Source organism: Notechis scutatus, chromosome 11 (assembly GCF_049901735.1).
Source record: "Notechis scutatus isolate UNSWTSFEM ecotype Mainland chromosome 11, rNotScu1.2, whole genome shotgun sequence".
Classification (NCBI taxonomy): Eukaryota; Metazoa; Chordata; class Lepidosauria; order Squamata; family Elapidae; genus Notechis; species Notechis scutatus.
In genome coordinates, this window is record NC_142019.1 from 687,949 (window position 1) to 708,550 (window position 20,602).

Sequence of the window (20,602 nt, forward strand, 5' to 3'; positions counted from 1 at the left end):
CTGCAGATTTTTCTAGTGTCTTCTCTTGCATTTCATCCTTCTTGCTCTGTGACAATCATTGGGCCCTTTTTTCCAGCCTGCTCCCTCTCCTCTCTCTCTCTCTTTCTCCAGGACACTCTGAAGAGACAGGAGCAGGTCTCAGCTTGTACTGTATGTACAGAATCCTAGATTAAAATTTGTGAACTGTCAGTTTGATAAGGCAGTGTGTGAGACAGCAAACATCAGAGCTGGCTGTTCTCCGGCAATTTCCCAGCTTGACAGCTCTCTGGAGGGAACAGAGAGAGGTTTCAGTGCAGAACAAAATTTAGTTTCTTAATGGGGAAAAAAAAACTTATCAGGATGATTTCCTTTCTCTGGCTGGGGGTTGGGGTGGGCTTTAAGGAAGCCATTGCACTATAGAATGCAACCAGGGGTGGGATTCAATTTTTTTAACAACCGGTTCTGTGGGCGTGGCTTAGGTGGTGGGCATGGCTTGGTGGTCATGTGACTGGGTGGACATGGCTTGGTGGTCATATTAATGGCTGGGGATGGCCAACTCAATATCACTCACATCAAGGCACGCATCTCCTCGCCTGGCCTCTCGTGACTGTGGGGATGCTGCAACAGTCGTAAGTGTGAAAAACGGTCATAAGTCACTTTTTTCAATGGTCACTCCACACAAGAGAAGTACCAGCAAAGGAGGGGGAAAAAACTCCAGAGAAGTTCCTGAGACAGGAAGTCTAGTCCTGCCAAGAATGTAATAAGGGTTAATGGAGAGGCAGTTTCTGTAAGCAACACCAGAATGTTTCCTTCCTGCCTTCCTTACAGGATTAGGCCAGTAATTTCTTCTAACAGCCGGTTATCCAAACTGCTTAGAATGTTAACAACTGGTTCTAGCGAATAGGTGTGAACTGGGAGAATCCCACCCCTGAATGCAACTGTACGCATCAGGTGCAAAGTATCAGGATTCTTAGCTGAGCTCTAATTAAGCTGGTTGATTTCTCATGCACAAGAATCTAGTCAACTAATGGTCAGCACTAAATTGGCACCAGATAAGGGTCAGCAGAAATCAGGAGGGGTTGGATTTGTGGGAACGCAACAACTCTAAGCTGATGACACCCTTAACTCCAACCACCAACTCTGCTTGCTCTTCTTCTACAGCTGTAGTGGTAGATTCGTGTCCTGGGCAGGACACTGGATTAAATGCTCTCCATGATACCTTCAAACTCTTGGTATGGAATTCACTGATCCATTCAGTGGGTTTAAGAACCACATCTGAAGAGATTTCATTTCACAACTAGGGCTCCTTCAAGGCTTTCCTATATGGTTTTCCAAAATCAGACTTAGCAAAATTAAGTCAATGGTCCTTCAAATTAGTGGACGTTTGAGCTTAACACAATCATGTAAATACATTCACCTCCTACTTGGAGAAAAAAGAAAACAGGACAGGAAGTAAAAGTTGAGAAAATGGCCTCGTTCGTGCAATATCTTAGCCAGATCTGTTTAGGATTGCCATGGGGGGAAATGACCCTCTGACGGTCGGGTGAACAGGAGTTGAATGGTATAAGCTATAGTTAATCAAACCACAATGTCGTGTTGCTTGCTGCAATCGGGTCCCCCTTGAAATGTCTCAGGCTTGTTGGCTGTGAAATTCTGGAAGCTGTAATCCTAAAGGCACTCATTTCGCCATGGCTGATTTACTGCATTGTGCAAACATCTGTGATGATTGTCATACCAGCTTCGACTGTTTTAGAGGCAGGTTTCCCATTGCTGAAACCGAAGACGAAATAAGATGGATGCCAGATCTAAATCGGGGGAGGGTTTCGTGTAGTTTTAACCCAACCAATAAGAGAAGGCTGGAAGAGAGAACGAGCTATGCAAGTCAAAATAATCGAAAGCTTTATCCCTTCGGTCAGAGGAAAAGAAAGCAGGTTTATTTATAGAAACATGTCTATCCAGGGATGGTCTGTCAATGCAGAGGTCAGCACTTTCCTGAGAACCAACAGCATAAATTGTCAGGTAGAGAAAACATTACATCCGCCAATAACTTCATTTTCGGAACACTCTGCAAGTGAGAAAGAAGAGAGAAATCAATGGGAGACAGAATTCTCCATCTAGTCCCAGAAACTGCCTATAGCCTGACAATTGTCTTAGAAGTATCTGCTGCCAACCTAAAAGGGTAATTGTCTCCTTTGGCAGCAAAATTGAAAGAAGGGATTTCGTGGGAAGTAAAATTGGACGGACTGATGCTACATGATCACTCAATGTGGCTCTGATAGAGATTTCTAGGAGATTATAGGAGAAGGAGAGGTGGGTAGATAGGTGATAGATAAATAGATGTTAGAGATTAATTAGATTAGATTAGATTAGATTAGATTAGATAGATGGATAGATAGATTGGATAGATAGATAGATAGATAGATAGATAGATAGATAGATAGATAGATAGATAGATAGATAGATAGATAGATAGATAGATAGATAGATAGATAGATATACATAAATAGATGATAGATAGATAGATAGATAGATAGATAGATAGATAGATAGATAGATAGATAGATAGATAGACAGACAGACAGACAGACAGACAGACAGACAGAGACAGATGATAGATAGATGATAGATAGATGATAGATAGATAGATAGATGATAGATGAGATATAGATAGATAGATGAGATAGAGAGGAGAAATTTCCGGATAGGGAGAATAATTAAATCAGGGAACAGCTTGCCTCCAGAAGCTATGGATGCTCCAACACTGGAGGTTTTTCAAGAAGAGGTTGGACAACCCTTTGTCCAGAAAGAAATAGGATCTCCTGGTCAAGCAGAGGGTTGGACTAGAAGACCTTCAAAGTCCCTACCAACTCTGTTATTCTGTACCTATCTCTTCTGTGGTTCTCCAAGGTTCACGGTCTACAACACTGGATGTAATCTGAAATGGCTTCTTCTTTCCCGCCCCCACTTCTCTCTGTGACCAAGTGGGGCATGAGATCCCATCTTGACAGCTCTGTGTTCACCCAAGGATAGTGTGTTAATGTTAAATGAGGAGAGAGAGGTGGTTGGTTGAAGGAAGCCAGCAAAGTCGAGGGGTTGTTGAGTCTTTTTGTTATGCACTCCGATCTTTCATGCTTAATTACATCCTGACATGAACAAAAGGGGTGGGAAGGAGATGTCCTTCTTAAAAAGGAAAGGAAAGGAAAGCTTTCTGACAGGGGTGGGGAATTACTTTCTATGAAATATTTAAGGCATTCTGACTCTTTGAAAAAGTCATCCCGAGCGAATGGCTCCCATTTGGCCTTGTTAATTGAAAAGAAAAAAAATAGTGTTGGGTTCAAGAATTCATCGCCCCTCCTCCCAACATGAAAAAAATCTGGGAGGCTCCATAACTGGGCAAGGCTGCCTCAGTTCAACCATGTTAATTTGAGTGTCTCCATGTGTCTGAGCTCATTAGCAGCTTGGTTCGCACATGACGGTGCGGTGAAGGGAGGAGGGTGTGCGCGTTTTGTACAGCAGGTGTTCCCTGGTGTGGGAAGTGGGAGGAAGTACGTACGTATTTTAGATGTTGCTTTGATGTCCCCATTCTGTCGTTCCCATCTGGACCAAGGATGAGATCCTACCACCAGAGGTCTTGAGATTGGACCGATTAACAAAATAGGTTTCTTAGTTCTCGTGCCAAGGATGAATTGAAAAGATTCAGCCCTTCCTAGACACACATTCACCCTGGTCCAGGAATATCCAACCTTGGAGATTTGAAAACTTGTGGTCTTCAACTCCCAGAATTCCCCATGGCTGACTGAGGAATTCAGGGGGTCGAAGTCCACAAGTCTGAAAGTCGCTAAGGTTGGACATCTCTGCTCTGGATATTGACTTCTCTCGTCTAGTGGAAGCATTGACTCCGAAAAGAGTGCAGAGAAGAGCAACAAAGATGGTTAGAGGACTGGAGACTAAAACATATGAAGAACGGTTGCTGAAATTGGGTATGTCTAGTCTGGTGAAAAGAAGAATCAGGGGAGACATGATAGCAGTTTTCCAATATCTCAGGAGCTTCCACAAAGATGAGGGGGTCAAATTATTTTCCAAAGCACCTGAAGGCAGGACAAGAAGCCATGGGTGGAAACTAATCAAGGAGAGAAGCAACCTAGAACTAAGGAGGAATTTCCTGACTGTTCGAACAATTAATCAGTGGAACAACTTGCCTCCAGAAGTTGTGAATGCTCCAACACTGGAAGTTTTCAAAAAGAGATTGGATAACCGTTTGTCTGAAATGGTGTAGGGTTTCCTGACTGAGCAGGGGATTGGACTAGAAGACCTCAAAGGTCCCTATTCTATGAGATGATTCACTTTTTATGTCCTACACTCCTCTCTTTAAATGAAAGGTTCAGAAAATTAGCAGTCCCACAGCTAAAGGAGGACATTAATCTTCTGTAGGCCATCCCTCAACCTTAATGCAAGTAATCCCTGACTTGTAAAGATCATTTAGCAACCATTTGAAGTTACAATGGTGCTTAAAAAAATGACTTTCCAAGGGGATTCCAACAAGTCAACGGGGGAAGCCATTTTGGCTTGATGTTAAGCAATGATTTACTTAACAGGCACAGCAAAAGAGGTAGTAAAATCAGGTGAAATTCTACTGTATTACTTAGTGATGGAGGTTCTGGGCACAATTGTGGTCATAATTCAAGGACTACTTACACACAGCTTATAGGACATTTTTGCTGCATGCACATAACCTCCCCGACACACACACACACACACACACACACACACTCGACACATCTTTTTAGGTTATTCCCAGGATAAATGTAAAATGTTGCATATGTAGAACAGCCTGTAAGGTGAGAAGGAAGGTTTGCAAACATGCAAACTGGCAATGATTCTGCTCTACTCCAGTGAATCTCCACAGAGGATTTGCAAGGTGGTAAATTTGTTGTTGCGGTTCTAAGCAGCCTCCCTATCAAAGGAAGGAAGGAAGGAAGGAAGGAAGGAAGGAAGGAAGGAAGGAAGGAAGGAAGGAAGGAAGGAAGGAAGGAAGGAAGGAAGGAAGGAAGGAAGGAAGGAAGGAGAGATGAGAAGCAGGGAGTGAGGGGAGGAAAGAGAGATGAAAAATTGAAAGGGGAGGGAGGAAAGGAGGGAGGGAGGGAAGGGAAGGGAGGAAGGAGGGAAGGAAGGAGAAAGGGAAGGGAAGGAAATGAAAATGGGGGAGGGAGGGAGGAAGGAAGGAAAGAAGGAAGGAAGGAGAGAGGGAGGGGAAGGAAACAAAAATGAGAAAAGGAGGAAGAGAGGGAGGAAGGAAGGCCAAATAGAAGGACCGAAGACAAATATATTACTCAAGAGTTGCCCCGTAGGGCTGCTTAACTCCACCTCCTTACATAGCAAGCTTTCCCCAAGGAGCAAATCTCAAAACAGTTTATCTGTGTTTCCTTGGTGGGCAAAAGGCTTTTTAGATCTAATCAAAAGCCTTGGCAACATTCTTGGCCGTTATTCATATTCCTTCGGTGAGCAATCTCTGCAGAGGAGGCAGTCCTAACGTGCCTTTTTTTTTTTTAAGAACAAAATAAATATTTTCTAAAAGTGAATTAACCAGGAACAGGGTGTTGGCCCGAGTCTCGGGTTTTCAAGAGACTTCAGCGAGGCTCTGAATCACGGCAAGGCCTTATCGGCGCCTTCTCGGTGCGCCTGCCAGAAGGAACCCTTCCAGCTCTCCACCGCATCCTGGAGGAGGGAGGCTGGTCTTTTCATCCCCAAATCAAACAAACAGGAGGAACAAAGACGGCGATCGTATTGCGTTGCATCAATGATATCGCCATTGATCTGAAGCAATAATTAGTAATTCCACCCGCCACAAAGGCATAATTCATAATTGCATTGTTTTCAGGGAGCTTATTACTGTCATCCCGGACAATAGCGGCACAGAGGGGTTTGGGTGAGTGGGCGAGAAGAGAAGGATGGCAGCCTGGGCAGAAGGAGAGACCAAAAAAAAACACCAAAAAAATAAAACCCTGTGAGTCGGGGAATAGAAAAAGCAGAATAAAAAAAAAAGGCATTTTGGAAAGCCAGCCGTGCTGGGAAGAACAGCTTGAAAAAGCTAAGATGTTATAGCCGTCCATTCTTCTCCTTCTTCTCCTCCTCCTCCTCCTCCTCCTTCTTCTCCCTCCTCCTCCTTCTCTTTTTCCTCCTCCTTCTCCTTGCTCCTCCCCTCCTCCTCCTCCTCCTCCTCCTTCTCCCTCCTCCTCCTCCTCTTCCTCCTCCTCCTCCCTCCTCCTCCTCCTCCTCCTCTTCCTTCTCCCTCCCTCCTCCTCCTCTTCCTCCGCCTCCTCCCTCCTCCTCCTCTTTCTCCTCCTCCTCTTCCTCCTCCTCCTCTTCCTCCTCCTCCTCGCCCTCCCCACCCCGTAGCCTCAGAAGCTCCCCGTCAGGTTCCCAAAATCCAAAGAGATGGATTTTCTGACAAACAGCTACCTCCTGACCCAAACATCGATTGGGACCTTGCAAATGAGGGCAAGCTTATTTAAAGGCGGGAACGGAATAGCATTCCTTCACTTTCCGAGACTTGCAGAGAATAGATACAATTGGTGTTCAGCTGTGCATTCAAACACACTGCAGTTAAATTAATAGTAGCAGTTATCTGTGAATGGGACTCTTTGCAAGGAATGTAAACATAAATCCCTGGGAGATACCACAGCACTTTCTCGCTCCCCAGAGGTTTGCAATCTACTAATTAGCACCAAAGATGCAAGAGAAGGGAGGGATAGGAAGGCAGGACTGTCTTCTATGCAAGCGTTTTTTTTCCCCCCAAAGCCTTGATGGAAGGGCTGAGTTTCGAAGGGGAGCGTTGAGGCACCGATCCTTTGGAGAAGTACTTTACTCATTGGCTCAGTAGGGGTGTTGAAAAGCTTTTAATGGGTAGCCCCAGAGCAATGAGAAAGACACACAGGGGGATTCTTGATGTGCTTTGCTCCGGCCTTCTCCAGCAAATAGTGTCAATCTGACATCTCGGCAAAGAGAGTGACTTTCTTAACGCCTTCCTTGAGGCACTTAAGAGTGCGAGGGAGGCGGGGAAGGTGTGCTTTTGATATTTCTAAGTACCTTGTTTACTGGTACTTCGGAGTCCTTGTTTCCTCCAAGAAGGCTTTGGGGTCACGTTACCCTGGGTTTCATGGAGCATGGGAAACAGGCCTCAGTGGTTTATAAACCAGGGACTGACTCTCCCACCTCTCTCATTCCCAAGCTGTGTGATCCAAAATCAGAAGCGTTGTTGTTGTTGTTTTCTTCCATTAGTGCTCAAACAGTGGAGGACATGTAGCTACGGGTGGCCTCTTCAAAAAAAGAGGGAAGAGGAAAAGGACGAGGAGAAAGAGAAGGAGGGGGAGGAGATAGATGAGGAGGAGCAGGAGGAAAAGAAGGAAGATGAAGAGAAGAGGAAGGAGGGAGCAGGAGATGAGGAGGAGGAAGAAGAGGGAGAAGGAGGAAATAGATGAGGAGGAGGGGGAAGAAGGAGGAGGAGGAGAAGGAGGAGATGAGGAGGAGGAGGAAGAAGAAGAGAAAGAAAAGGGAAAGGGAGAAGGATGAGAAGGAGAAGAAGGAGAGGAGGAGGAGGAGGAGGAGGAGGAGGAGGAGGAGGAGGAGGAGGAGGAGGAGGAGGAGGAGGAGGAGGAGGAGGAGGAGGAGGAAAGGGAGAAGGAGGTGGTGACATATAAGGAGGAGTAAGATGAGAAGAGGAAGGGAGAAGGAGGAGGAGAGGGAGGAGGGGGAAGAGGGAGAAGAGGGAGGAGGAGGAGGAGGAGGAGGAGGAGGAGGAGGAGGAGGAGGAGGAGGAAAGGAGACCTTTAGCTACACACTGCTACCTCAGGATGACCCTCTATAACTCGGTTGAGGTCCACGTTAGCCACAAAACCTCCTGCCAGAATCGATGTGTTCCTCCTCTAAGGCGTCTCGAGAAAGTCCATCTTGATTTTCCTGCTCCAGACGGATTCCTCTGGGAAGTTGTTTAACTGCTCCTGGAAACCACAAGGGCAGATTAACTGTAATCTCCCATCATCCAGGCAGAGCATCTTTGCCCTCTGTATTCAGAGCTATTTTACAGCTAATTGAAGTCACTCAGGATTAATAACAGTAGGAGCCCAATGGCTCTGGGTCAGGCTGTAACTGTATTTTTTCCCCTCCCTGTTTTTTGCATAATGTTGGTTTCTGTGCATTAAATATCATTCAGCCCCCACAAAAGGGATTTTTGCTGATAAAATAATACACTTTTTTATTTCTTTTCTCCAGTTCCTTTTTTTTTTCTCCCTCCCTGGCCAACTTTGGAGTGGATTTGGCAGGGGAGAAGAGTGGGAAAGAGGAAGGGAGGGTGGGAATACAAGATCACTTATAATTTGGTGCGTAATTGTAATTAATTGGTGAGACCGGAATCTTCCTCTTCCTCCCTTCCCTCCTTCTGAGTTTTTTTTTTTGGTTTTTTTTGGACAGCCCTTCACACTGCTAGGTGTTAAGCCACACAAAAGGGAAAAACAGAAGGAGTGGGGTGAGAAATTGCAAAAGTAAATATTCCAACAAGATTTCAAAAAATTTCCCAGCGTTTTCTCTCCATTTGAAAGGAGTTCTAACAAAAGGGTTGGTGCATAAGCACTTTTGTTTTTTTTTTAATTCCCTCTACTTCTCTAGATTGCAGATGAGGGAATTAGGCAGAAACCGATGGGGATAAAAGTCTGCATGTGTCATTTGGTGTGTCTTTTGCCCTGAGACAATAACCAAACTGCGCGATATTAATATTTCTGTGAGTATTGATAAGCAGCAGGAACGCTTTTTCTGGGAGAAACATCCCTGCGACTTAAATGGTTTAAGAAGACCATTTTAAATACATTTTCCCTGCGGGCTTCTTGGTTTAAAAATTGTCCGCTTCTAAAAAAGCCGGGAGAATCGCATGCAATGAATATTGAATATTTCTGAGTTGCCAGACCAGAGAGTTGGAGATATTTTTCGTTACATGGAAGAACCCATATACACCATGTAAAATATATAAAGAATGGTTGCTGGAATTGGGTAGGTCTAGTTTGATGAAAAGAAGGACTAGGGGTGACATGAGAGCAGCCTTCCAATATCTCAGGGACTGCCCCAACTTCAGAGGTGGGATTCAGCCGGTTCTGACCGGTTCTGGAGAACCAATAGCTGAAATTTTGAGTAGTTCGGAGAACCAGCAAATCCCACCTCTGACTGGCCCCACCCCCATCTATTCTCCGCCTCCCATCAAGTCCCAGCTGATCGGCTGGGTCTTCTTTGGTTGCCCTGCCCAGGAGAACGGAGCTGGAAAGCAGGTTAGTGGGGTGGGGAGGGAAGGGGGATTTTGCAGTAACCTTCTACTGCCATGCCCACCAACCCACACCACGCCCACAGGATCGGTAGTAAAAAAAAATGTGAATCCCACCAATGGAAGGAAGAGAGGAACAAAAGGGGAAGGAAGAGAGGAAGGAAAGGGATGGAAGAGAGGAATGAAAGGGGAAGGAAGAGAGGAAAGAAGGGGGAAGGAAGAGAGGAACAAAGGGAAGGAAGCAGAGGTGGTACTCAGCCGGTTCAGACCGGTTCTGGAGAACGGGTAGCAGAAATTTTGAGCAGTTCGGAGAACCGCCAAATCCCACCTCTGACTGGTCCCGCCAACCCCATCTATTCCTGCCTCCCATTGAGTCCCAGCTGATTGGCTGGGTCTTCTTTGGTTGCCCTGCACAGGAGAACGGAGCTGGAAAGCAGGTTAGTGGGGCAGGGAGGGAAGGGGGATTTTGCAGTATCCTTCCCCTGCCACACCCACCAAGCCACACCCACAGAACTGGTAGTAAACAAAATTGAATCCCACCACTGGTAAATTTATTCTCCAAACCACCCGAAGGCAGGGCAAGAAGCAACAGGTGGAAACTAATCAAGGAGAGAAGCAATCTGGAACTATGGGGAAATTTCCTGACTGTTCGAACATTTAATCAGTGGAACAACTCGCATCCAGAAGTTGTAAATGCTCCAACACTGGAAGTTTTTTAAAAGATATTGGATAACCATTTGTCTGAAGTGGTGTAGGGTTTCCTGCCTAGGCAGGGGGTTGGACTAGAAGACCTCCAAGGTCCCTTCCAACTCTGCTATTCCATTCTATGTTGTCCTCTCTATCTTACCTTTTAAAATCACCTCCGTGCATCATCCTCTTGAGAAGTTAAGATCAATAACCAGGCTTAGAAACCTTCATTGCTGAACTTGGCTGGAGGTTTCCAGTTTCTAGTTTCCACCTGGCTGAATTGCAAAGTTCCTATTAAAATAAGATCGGCTATTAAAGCTGGCTTATTAAAATTAATCTCTGGTTAATCGATGCAAGTGTCCAATGAACGGAAGAGCGGTGGTTGCCCACCGTTTTGGCTTCGTCTCCCGCAGCCAAGGTCAAGTCCCATCCCCAATATTCCACCTTCTCTCCGACGTCACTTTCTTTAAAATACAGGTAAGTCCTCAGCGTCCGCCCCACATTTCGGTTGGTAAGTGAGACATTTGCAAAGTGGGCTTTGCTCCATTTGGGCTGACATGGTTCTTAAGTTGAATCACTGCACTTGTTAAATTAGTCACACGGTCATTAAGTGAATTGGGCCTCCACGTTGGCTTTGCTTGTCAGAAGGGGATCACACCCCCGGGACGTCATTGCGAGCATCGTAAGAGTGAGTCAATTGCCAAGCATCAGAATTTTGAACACCTGACCATGGGGGGGTGAGGTGCTATCATGGTCATAAGCAGGGAAAACAGTCATAAGTCACTTTCTTCAGTGCTTTGGTAACTTCAGTCACTAAATGAACTGTTGTAAGTTGAGGACTACCTGTAGGGTGGCTTTGTAATCAAAGAAAGGCCAATCTTGGGGCTCCTTAAACCATGGAATTAAATACCTGTTTTGGTCCCCAGACCTCATCCAAAAGGTGCTTTTTCCAAGAGGCAACTGGAGTTCCTTCTTTTTTTTTCTTTTGAAGACGTTTCGCTTCTCCTCCAAGAAGCTTCTTCAGCTCTGATTTGGACGGTGGGAATGGTAGGATTTATATTCCATGCAAACAGTCATTTGCATCCTTTTTAGAGAGTCATTGAGGCCCCTTGGAGGTTAGTCTGTGTCCTCAGGGTCACCTGAGTAGTGCAAATGGGTGTGGAGCCTACTTGGCTGAAGGATGTTTTCTGCCCTGTGTCCCTTCACTGCTGGACACTGGTGCAGGCCGTTGGAAATGAGTTTGTGTTGTCTGCATCTCCAGTTGAAGCACAAACAGTCCCTGTAATCTGCCATTTTTCAGGAAATGTGTCCATACTCCTGCACCATTCGAAGGATATCCATCCCAAAGGGCGTAGCTTAATATCTACGGAGATTCTCGGTCCTTCCAGGTCATTGCTGTCCCAAAGGGGCTTTTTCAAGAGGCAACTGGACTTTCTTGGGTTTTCTCTTGAAGATGTTTCGCTACTCATCCCAGAAGCTTCTTTAATTCTGAAGAAGCTAATTCTTAAGCAAGTTAATCTTTAAGCTACAGTGTTGCAGCAAATCTTGCTTCCAAATCAAGACACAAGACCACGAAAGGTAGGAGAATACAGGTTTTATTTGCGCAAAGTGTTCAGAGCATTGGCATGGCAAATCCTGAACCCCCAGCTCTTCCTGACACATTACTTTTATACATCTCATGACCTCAGACTAAGCCGGGGGCGTTCCTTTTGTTACATTTTACCAAAAAAGGACAAAATTGTATACATTTTTATTACGGAAGTATAGAAGGAGATAAGAAGTACATTTTGATTACTCAGTTATCTTACACCATCAGTTATTTTCCATGTCCACCCTTGTTTACAGTAACGTGGTTAGTTCAAGTTCCTGAGTTCAGCAATTTTGTGGGTTTCCACAATGTTATGTTAAGCAAAGCTCCGGGAAAGCTGGGGACTTTTGCTAAATATGACTGCTTGACCTATGGCACATATAAAAGGGCTTTATATGTCCATTTTCAACTGCTTCAACAGAACTGAAGAAGCTTCTGGGATGAGAAGCGAAACGTCTTCAAAATAAAAACAAGGAAGCCCAGTTGCCTCTTGAAAAAAGCACCTTTGGGACAACCACGACCTGGAAGACTGAGAATCTCCGTAGGTGTCCCCAGACCTCTTTGATTCTAAATCTTCTCTATCCAGTGAATTATTATTGGTAGACACCGGATCCATATTTCTGGGGGTTGAGCAGAAGGGAGGGGCGTGCGGGTTAGCGAGTGTGAATGGAAGGACGGCGTGTAACAAATGCTGGCAGATATCAAGCAGGGAAGGAGGGGGGCGCAGGATGTGTGGGCGTCCCATTTAACGATCCAGCAAGTCCAAACGCAGATGAATGCCAAGGAGTGTGTAGGTGTGCCGGTGAGGACAAATCTGTTCTAATGGCGGGTGGTTTGGAGATTAGCAGACTGGTTCCCCAAGTCTCTTCTCTTCTGCATGTATTCTTTTCCAGTGGGTCTGGGTCTCTCCTCCTACATGGATGGTCCATCAGTTGGATTTGGGCAGTGTTGTATAAGGGCAGGGGTGGGATACTCTGCCCAGTTGCTGGGTGGGTGTGAACTTCTGGAAGGGCCATTTTTCACCTTCCCCAGAGTCCGGAGGCTTACTTCGGACCTCTGGGAGGGCAAAAATAGCTTGCCCAAGGCTCTGAAGGCCCTCCAGAAGCTGGAAACAGGCCCGTTTCTGGACTTCTGGAACTTCCGGGGGGGCATTTTTCACCCTCCCAGAGCCTCCCTCGCAGACCCTGCACATATCTGCATCCAAAATGGGCCGCGTGGAGTTTCCTGAGCGGGGAGGAGTGGGCAGGGCGGGCCCATCCGGTTGGTTCAACTATCAGTTTGGCGAACCGGATGTAAATTTAACATCCGGTTCCCTCGAACCAGCCTGAATCGGCTGAATCCCATCCCTGCATAAGGATTCCCCCTGTACGTTTGCCATTTAAAACAAGGAAACGAACGTTCCACCTTGGATTTCATCTGTCTTCTTCTTCTTCTGCCAACTCTTTTGACCCTTAAGCCAGCTGGCCGCTACTTCCTGGCACCGTGTTTTCTTCCTGGACAGATCGAGCCATAACAGGGATGGAATTTTCATGGTCTGCCTTGCATTTTAGCTTGGTCACAGACAAAAGCAGAATTGTGCGGTAGGTGCAAAATCCGCCTACGAAGGGGGATACTTCAAAGCCAAACGTTCTTCCATTTTCTGACATCTCCTTGGAGGTATATCATCTGGAGAAAAAAAAAAATACATTCCATCATTAGGGGGAAAAAGAGAGGGTTTTAAGATTCCACTTCAGCAGTGATTTAAATACATCTCTGGTATGGCCACTTCCATACATATTTAACAGCTTGGGATAAAAGGTAGTAAAAATCTCCTGTCTCCACTAGCCTGAAAAATTTAACTCCAGCTACCGCTTCCCAGCAGAACGTCCGCTGATGTGGATTGTAGCTCCATTTTCTGAGCGTGTGGATTTTGAGGAAAGAACCAATTCACCTAGGGGGTAGCTTCCCACTCAAACCACCAAAGAAGAGCTGGTTAAAAGTTTGAAAATGGTAGGAGCCATGGTAGGTGTCAGAATCAAAATCAGAAATGAGGAGGTGATAAGCTGTCTGGGAAAGCCAAGAGAAGTCATCAAAACCATTAAAAAGCAAAAGTTAGAATATTTCGGACAACCAGAAAAAAATATGGCATACTGAAACTAGAAGTACCCTAGGCTGGAAACTGAAACTAGAAGTCGCCTAGGCTGGAAACCGAAACTAGAAGTAGCCTAGGTGTGGCTCTATATTAAGCTCTGCAGCTCTGAAGCTATGTTAAGCTCTGAGTCTGTCTGTTGAAATGAAACTGTTTCTCTCCTCTTCCTTGTCTGCTTGAACTAAAGTAAAAGAGAAACTTGCTTGCTTGCTGAAGACTGGAACTCTGCCCTGAACTTGCAACATGTTTATTTCTGTCTAAATTTGCTCCATGTTGGAGAAATCTACAACTGGTTTGTAAAATTTACTTATTATGTTCATAAAGAAGTTAAATGAAGCATCAGCCACCTGTGTTTAATTTTCTGGTGCTGAATTAACGCTGAAAAACTCTGAACAGTTTGGACAATGCTCAACAGCACTTTTTTGTGTGGCTGTCCATAAAAATAGGGTTACCAACATGATCTCCAATGTCCAACGATGGATATGACAAAGAAGAAGAATGGTAAATGTCTCCAAGCAAAACGCTCCATTTTTGGAGGCCTCCTTGAGAAAAATTAGAGGTCTCAGAACCTTCTGGATCTATCAAGCCAAGTTCACCATCATGCACAGGTCATAAAGGTGCCATAGCTGCCCACTCCTGTCCTGGGTGAAATCTGTTAAGCTGAGGTGGAAATTGCAAAGCAAGGTCCCAAAGATACGGCTTTCTCTGATTCCCAGCGTTATGGAACTGAAGGAAACAGGAGACGTTGTTGGATGCTAATAAGGTTCGTCCACATTTAGTCAATGTGACAGAAAAGCATTGAGTTGTCAAAAATGCAAATTTGGGAAAGAAGCAAAGAATCCTGGAGGCAACGTAGCAGCTAACAAATTGAAAATGCTTTCAGTCTCCATCAGGCACCAGCTCAATTCATCACGTGCTTTTGATGAAGTGAGCCATGATCCACAAAAGCTAACAAATGTGTTTGTCCTGGAGGTGCCACACAATGCTTGGCATGTTTTGGGGGCCCCTGACAGTCTCTGCAACAGTGTTGGAAACTCCAAACCTTCCAACGTTGCGTGGGACAATGAAACCGGGTTTCGTGATTTGCATCACTCTGGGGAAAAAAATAAAATCTAGCCTCGGCTCTCCCTCTTTGCAACCGGTTTTTCAAAGTTGACCTCAAGTGGCCCCCTCTGTGCTTTTTTCTGTCTTTTAATGGAGTTCTCACCAGCGACATGCCGAATCCTTTCTGGGCTGGAAATAACTCTATTTATTGCATTTGGCCTGGACAGGATAGAAGGAAGATGACATTTTATTGAAAAAGATGAAATGAAAAATGAAACTGATCCATGTTCTTTGATGAGATATGGACTGTGAAAACCAGAATAGCCAAAAGAACAAAAAATATAGATGGGCAGCTCTGTAGGGGTGAGGCTTGTGTGTGTAAACGCACACACAAACACGCAGAAAGCCTAGTTCCATTGCTCCTGAGCGATACAGGTTGTCTTTGACTTATAACAATTCATTTAATTCAGAAGAACAACAGTTGGAAGGGATCTTGGAGGTCTTCTAGTCCAAACCCCCTGTTTGAGCAGGAGATCTTAATCCATGTTGTGGTTCGCCGGCAGCCGGTGCAGACAGCAGCGGAATCAGACAATGCGGAAGAACGGGGACTAGTCAGGAAGTCTGGAAAGGACTCGGACGAAGGTCCTGCGTCCGATGCAGGGATGGGGCCAATACCATCTGGGAGTGGGGTGCTGCCTCTGGAGCCTTTGGAGTCTGGCAGCAGCGAGGCAGAGGAACAAGGGGAGCCTGTTCCCAGTGTGCGTGTGCGCAGAGCTGCTAGAAGGCGAGAGCAGCTGAAAAAAAGGAGGGGACTCAGGAGTAAGGCTGGGAGGTGATTGCCCCTCCCATAAGGGATAAAAGTCAGGCCAAGATGACGAAACCTTTGCAGGAAGCAAAGTAGTTTGATCGGTTCCGAGTCATTCTTAAAGTTCTTGGTACTTCAGTGGGTTTTTCTTGTACTTTGGTTGGTTTCTTTTCTAGTTAATTTGATACTTCTGTTTTGGGAGCACTTTACAGAACTGAAAGGTGGGTGCTTATCTTGGGGGACTGTTTGAGCTTAATTCCGGCTGGGAATGAAAATGATTCCTATGTTGCAATAAAATAGGTTTTGTTTTTAAAATAAGTTTGTGCAAAATTAAGGTTTACGAAGCCTGGGTCAGAATAACCCACTCCAGACAAATGAGCTGCCCAGTCTCTTCTTAAAAAATCTCCAGTAATCAACTTTCAGATAAGAGATTTTTTATGCTTTTATGTTTTGTTTTATGTGTATCTATGTATTGTTTGTCTTGAAAATAAAACTTGTTTAAAAAAAAAAAAAATCTCCAGTGATGGAACACCCTCAACTTCTAGAGGCAAACACTGACTGTTCAAAGTTACAACACTAAAAAAAGTGGCTTATGACCTCACACTTATGACCACTGCCGTAACTCCATGGTCACATGATCAACACACAGACGCTCGGCAATTGGTTCATATTTATGACGGTTGCCATGTCATGTTTCCCTTTTGCCACCGGCAAGCAAAGTCAATGGGGAAAGCCATATTCACTTCACAGTGGTGTTACTAACTTAAACACTGCAGTGATCCACTTAACAACGGTGGCAAGAAAGGTCGTAAAACGGGGCAAGACTCACTTGTCTCGCTTAGCAAGAGAAATATTGGGCTCCATTGTGGTGGCAAGTTGAGAATTTCCTGTGTTTCTTTCTTGTACACAAGCAAGCAAGAGATAGTGCTATGGCTGTCCTTTTGTCCTTCAGGCCTTCGAAAACACACGTGTTCTGCATGCATGGCTAGCATGAAAGGTGAGGTTAGGAAGGTCCAGGCAGGAGTCCAAATTAACCTACAGAATGGAAAGCTGCAAATGAGCGGTCCATCCAAGGTCAACATCATATCCAGATCTCTCATTTAAGGATCAAATGTATTCATCCTGCTGACTTCATTCGGCGCTCAGAATTTCATCTAAGAGCCCTTGGGGTGAATCTGTCTAACGACTGGTTTCTTTTCGGCATTCCAGAGACCGTCTGTGCCACAATCACCTACGTAGATTAAGTTTCACACTGCCTAAAGAGAATTGGGAGCACACAGCAGTCTCCCTCCCTCACACACACACACAACCCCACGGAATCCATATTTATAGCTTCACACACTGGGTAGTGGAGGATTAGCTGCTTTCTGTAAATACGGAGGCTGTACAATTATCGTTAAAGCGGGGTGTGGTTTCTTTTTTCAATCTGCAGGTAGAGGGAAATAATAAATTGTGCCTGAGAACATTTGAGGGAATATCTGGGATACCTCAGTAACGTCCGTCCTTCCACTTCAGACAGGTTGCAGGCTACCCAAGACGCATGGAAGCAAAATCCTTCCTTAGAAGGTCTACCCCATTTTCCAGCTGGGGATTGGGGAGCAGGTGGGTGGGAATTTTGGAAGGAAGACAGAAAGAAAAGGGAGTAGAATTGGTCCTGTATTGTTGGAGATCTCAACTGTACCAGAGGTGGGATTCAGCAGGTTCTGACCAGTTCTGGAGAACCGGTAGTGGAGATTTTGAGTAGTTCGGAGAACCGGCAAATACACCTCTGACTGCCCTTGCCAACCCCATCTCTTCTCTGCCTCCCATTGAGTCCCAGCTGATTGGCTGGGTCTTCTTTGGTTGCCCTTCACAGGAGAACGGAGCTGCAAAGCAGGTTAATGGGGTGGGGAGGGAATGGGGATTTTGCAGTATCCTTCCCTTGCCACGCCCACCAAGCCATGCCCACCAAGCCACACCCACAGAACCCATAGTAAAAAAATGTTGAATCCCATCACTGAACTGCACTGATTGTTTGTTCTTGGTATTTTGCCTATCTATTTCCTACTGCATTCACCTCCTAGTAGCAAAACAATGTTGCATTTAGAAGTTGGGAGCAAGGGAGCCCAGATCTTTGTGGATCATTCGTTCCACCAGGAAGGCCTTGTCATAGCAAATATTCCTTTCATTGAATCCTAACCAGAGAGGACAGTGCCTGCATTTTCACATCAGCCATCATCAACACTACTGAACAAGACACATCTAACCAAGATCCTTAAAGATCTAGGAAGTACGTCCGTATCACCTGTTAAGTTTGATTAGCCCAAAGAGTGATAGGTTTTGGGGTCTCCTTGGTAGCTCAAGATGCCGTGTGAGCCTTGATGGAAATGCATTTTTGTCAGGCAGGGCCTGGAACGCAGAGAACCAGGCAGGAACCCATAAGTTATCTTTATACCCAGGGTTTGTCATCCCAATTGATGCATTGCTCTTAATCAAAACCCAATCTTCTTGTTAAGGCGGCGATAACGGCAGATGAAGTTCAGTACCGCGTTGGCTAATGAGGTATTTCCTCCGAGTGGGGCCGGCGTAAGGCAACTGCTAACATGGTGGGAGCAAAATGCCCCATGTGATTGAACAATCAAACGGGTGCTTTTTATTCAACGATTCTCTTTAACTCGGGGAGCCATCTTTGATGTCAGGCTGAAATTTCTGCGCCCAATTTGCGCATGAAGGTTTGACAAGAAAGAGGAAGGAGGCAGCAAATGGAGCTCTATAAATAAAAGAAACCCAATTTATCAAAGGACTCGTCTGTCGTGGCTTGAACAGGCAAAGCTGAGCAAAGGATGGAATCTGGTTATGACTCGGAGACTGTTAAGAAATACCAGGCTCAATTGAGAAATAATAATAATAAAAAAAGATGGCTTGATGTTATCTCAGCTCTAAAAAAGTGATTTATGGATAGTCCTTGCCCTTATTACCATCACAGCGTCCCTAACATTCCTGTTCCTATTCTATTCCATTCCATATTTTCTATTTTACTCTATTCTTATTCTTATTCTATATTTTATTATTCATTCTATTCTATTCTTTGTATTCTATTCCATTCTATCCTATTCCTTTCTATTCTTTCTATTTATTCTATTCTATTTATTCTCTATTCTATTCTATTCTCTACTCTATTCTTTCTATTCTATTCCTATTCCTATTCTATTCCATTCTATTCCATTTCATATTTTTATTCTATTCTATTCTATTCTATTCTTATTCTATATTTTATTATTCATTCTATTCTATTCTTTGTATTCTATTCCATTCTATCCTATTCCTTTCCTTTCTATTCTATTCTATTCTATTCTATTCTATTCTATTCTATTTACTCTACTCTACTCTATTCTTTCTATTCCTATTCCTATTCTATTCCATTTTATTCCATTTCATATTTTCTATTCTATTCTTATTCTATATTTTATTATTCATTCTATTCTATTCTATTCTATTCTATTCTATTCTATTCTATTCTTTGTATTCTATTCTATTCCATTCCATTCCATTCCATTCCATTCCATTCCATTCTATTCTATTCTATTCTATTCTATTCTATTCTATTCTATTCTATTCTATTCTATTCTATTTTATTCTATTTACTCTACTCTATTCTTTCTATTCCTATTCCTATTCTATTCCATTTTATTCCATTTCATATTTTCTATTCTATTCTTATTCTATATTTTATTATTCATTCTATTCTATTCTATTCTATTCTATTCTATTCTATTCTATTCTATTCTATTCTATTCTATTCTATTCTATTCTTTGTATTCTATTCTATTCCATTCCATTCCATTCCATTCCATTCCATTCCATTCTATTCTATTCTATTCTATTCTATTTTATTCTATTTACTCTACTCTATTCTTTCTATTCCTATTCCTATTCTATTCCATTCCATTTCATTCTATTCCATTCCATATTTTCTATTCTATTCTATTCTATTCTATTCTATTCTATTCTATTCTATTCTATTCTACTCTACTCTACTCTACTCTACTCTACTCTACACAGCTACCCTGCCTACCAATGATGCCCTTGTCCCCGTTTTTCTTGCTGTCTTCTCACCTCTCTCGTCTGCACTAAAACCCGGCAGGAAAAGCTCTTTTTATCTCCTTTGTTTGCCCTGCTGGGATTGTTCAAATGCAGAGGATGGAGAGGGGAGAAGGGAGGGGGGAGGCAGAAGAGAGCGGCCGAGAGCAGCTTTGTTCAACTGTTTGTTTGTTCCATTTGTTCTCCGTATCGCATGCAGATGCCCCAGTGCTGAGACAGAAAGCGCCACAGAGCCCTGCTCCCAGCATCTGGCCAAGCCTTGCCGAAATGTCTCCAAATTTTGGACTCCTGTCAAATGAACGCTCTCCCCTTTTGTCCTGCCTTTCCAATCTCGGTGCCAGAGACAAGCGCCAGCCTTGGAAATGATTTGTAGCCGAGCGGGTGTCATCAATGCTATGGCAGGCGGCGACAGGAAGAAGCCTTTTTAAGGCCAACTCTTCCCACTAGGACGAGGGTCCCAACGGCTGTCGTTTCTGGGTTGCACGGTGTTTTGCTGCTGGTCTCCTGTGGGCAGCGAGCGTCAGGTGCCAGCAACTAGAGCCACTCGCGAATAATGAAAATCGGTAACTTTATTACCTACTGCCTATGCTACAAGAATCTTCTCAGGCTGCTTGCCTTTCCCTGGGGATGACCCAGGAGTGAGCTACAAACATTTTAACAAAGGCTTTCTCAGCCCTGTTGCTAGGTGGGTGTGACTATGGTGGGCATGGCCTAGTCTGCCTCCTGCACCATGGTGGAAGGGGGTGTTTTTGCCCTCCGTGGGCTCCAGAGTTTTTCCTCGCGTCTCCAGGAGGGTGAAAATGGCCACCCTGGGCTCCAGAGGCTGTCTGGAAGCCAGAAACAGGCACATTTCTGGCCTTCCTGAACTCCTGAACCCAGAACTTCTGGGAGGCCTGTTTTTCTCCCTCCCAGAGCCTCCACATGCGCCTTGCACTTAGATGCATCCAAAACAGTCCATGTGGGACTCCGGGGAGGGGAGGGGAGGGG

At 44.6% G+C, this 20,602-nt stretch overlaps 1 protein-coding gene across 5 annotated transcripts in view; it reads left to right on the forward strand.

Moving 5' to 3' along the window:
* Positions 1-20,602, forward strand: part of LINGO1 (leucine rich repeat and Ig domain containing 1) — a 282,576-nt gene that overhangs the window by 174,870 nt on the left and 87,104 nt on the right. The gene's annotated exons all lie outside the window — the stretch shown is intronic.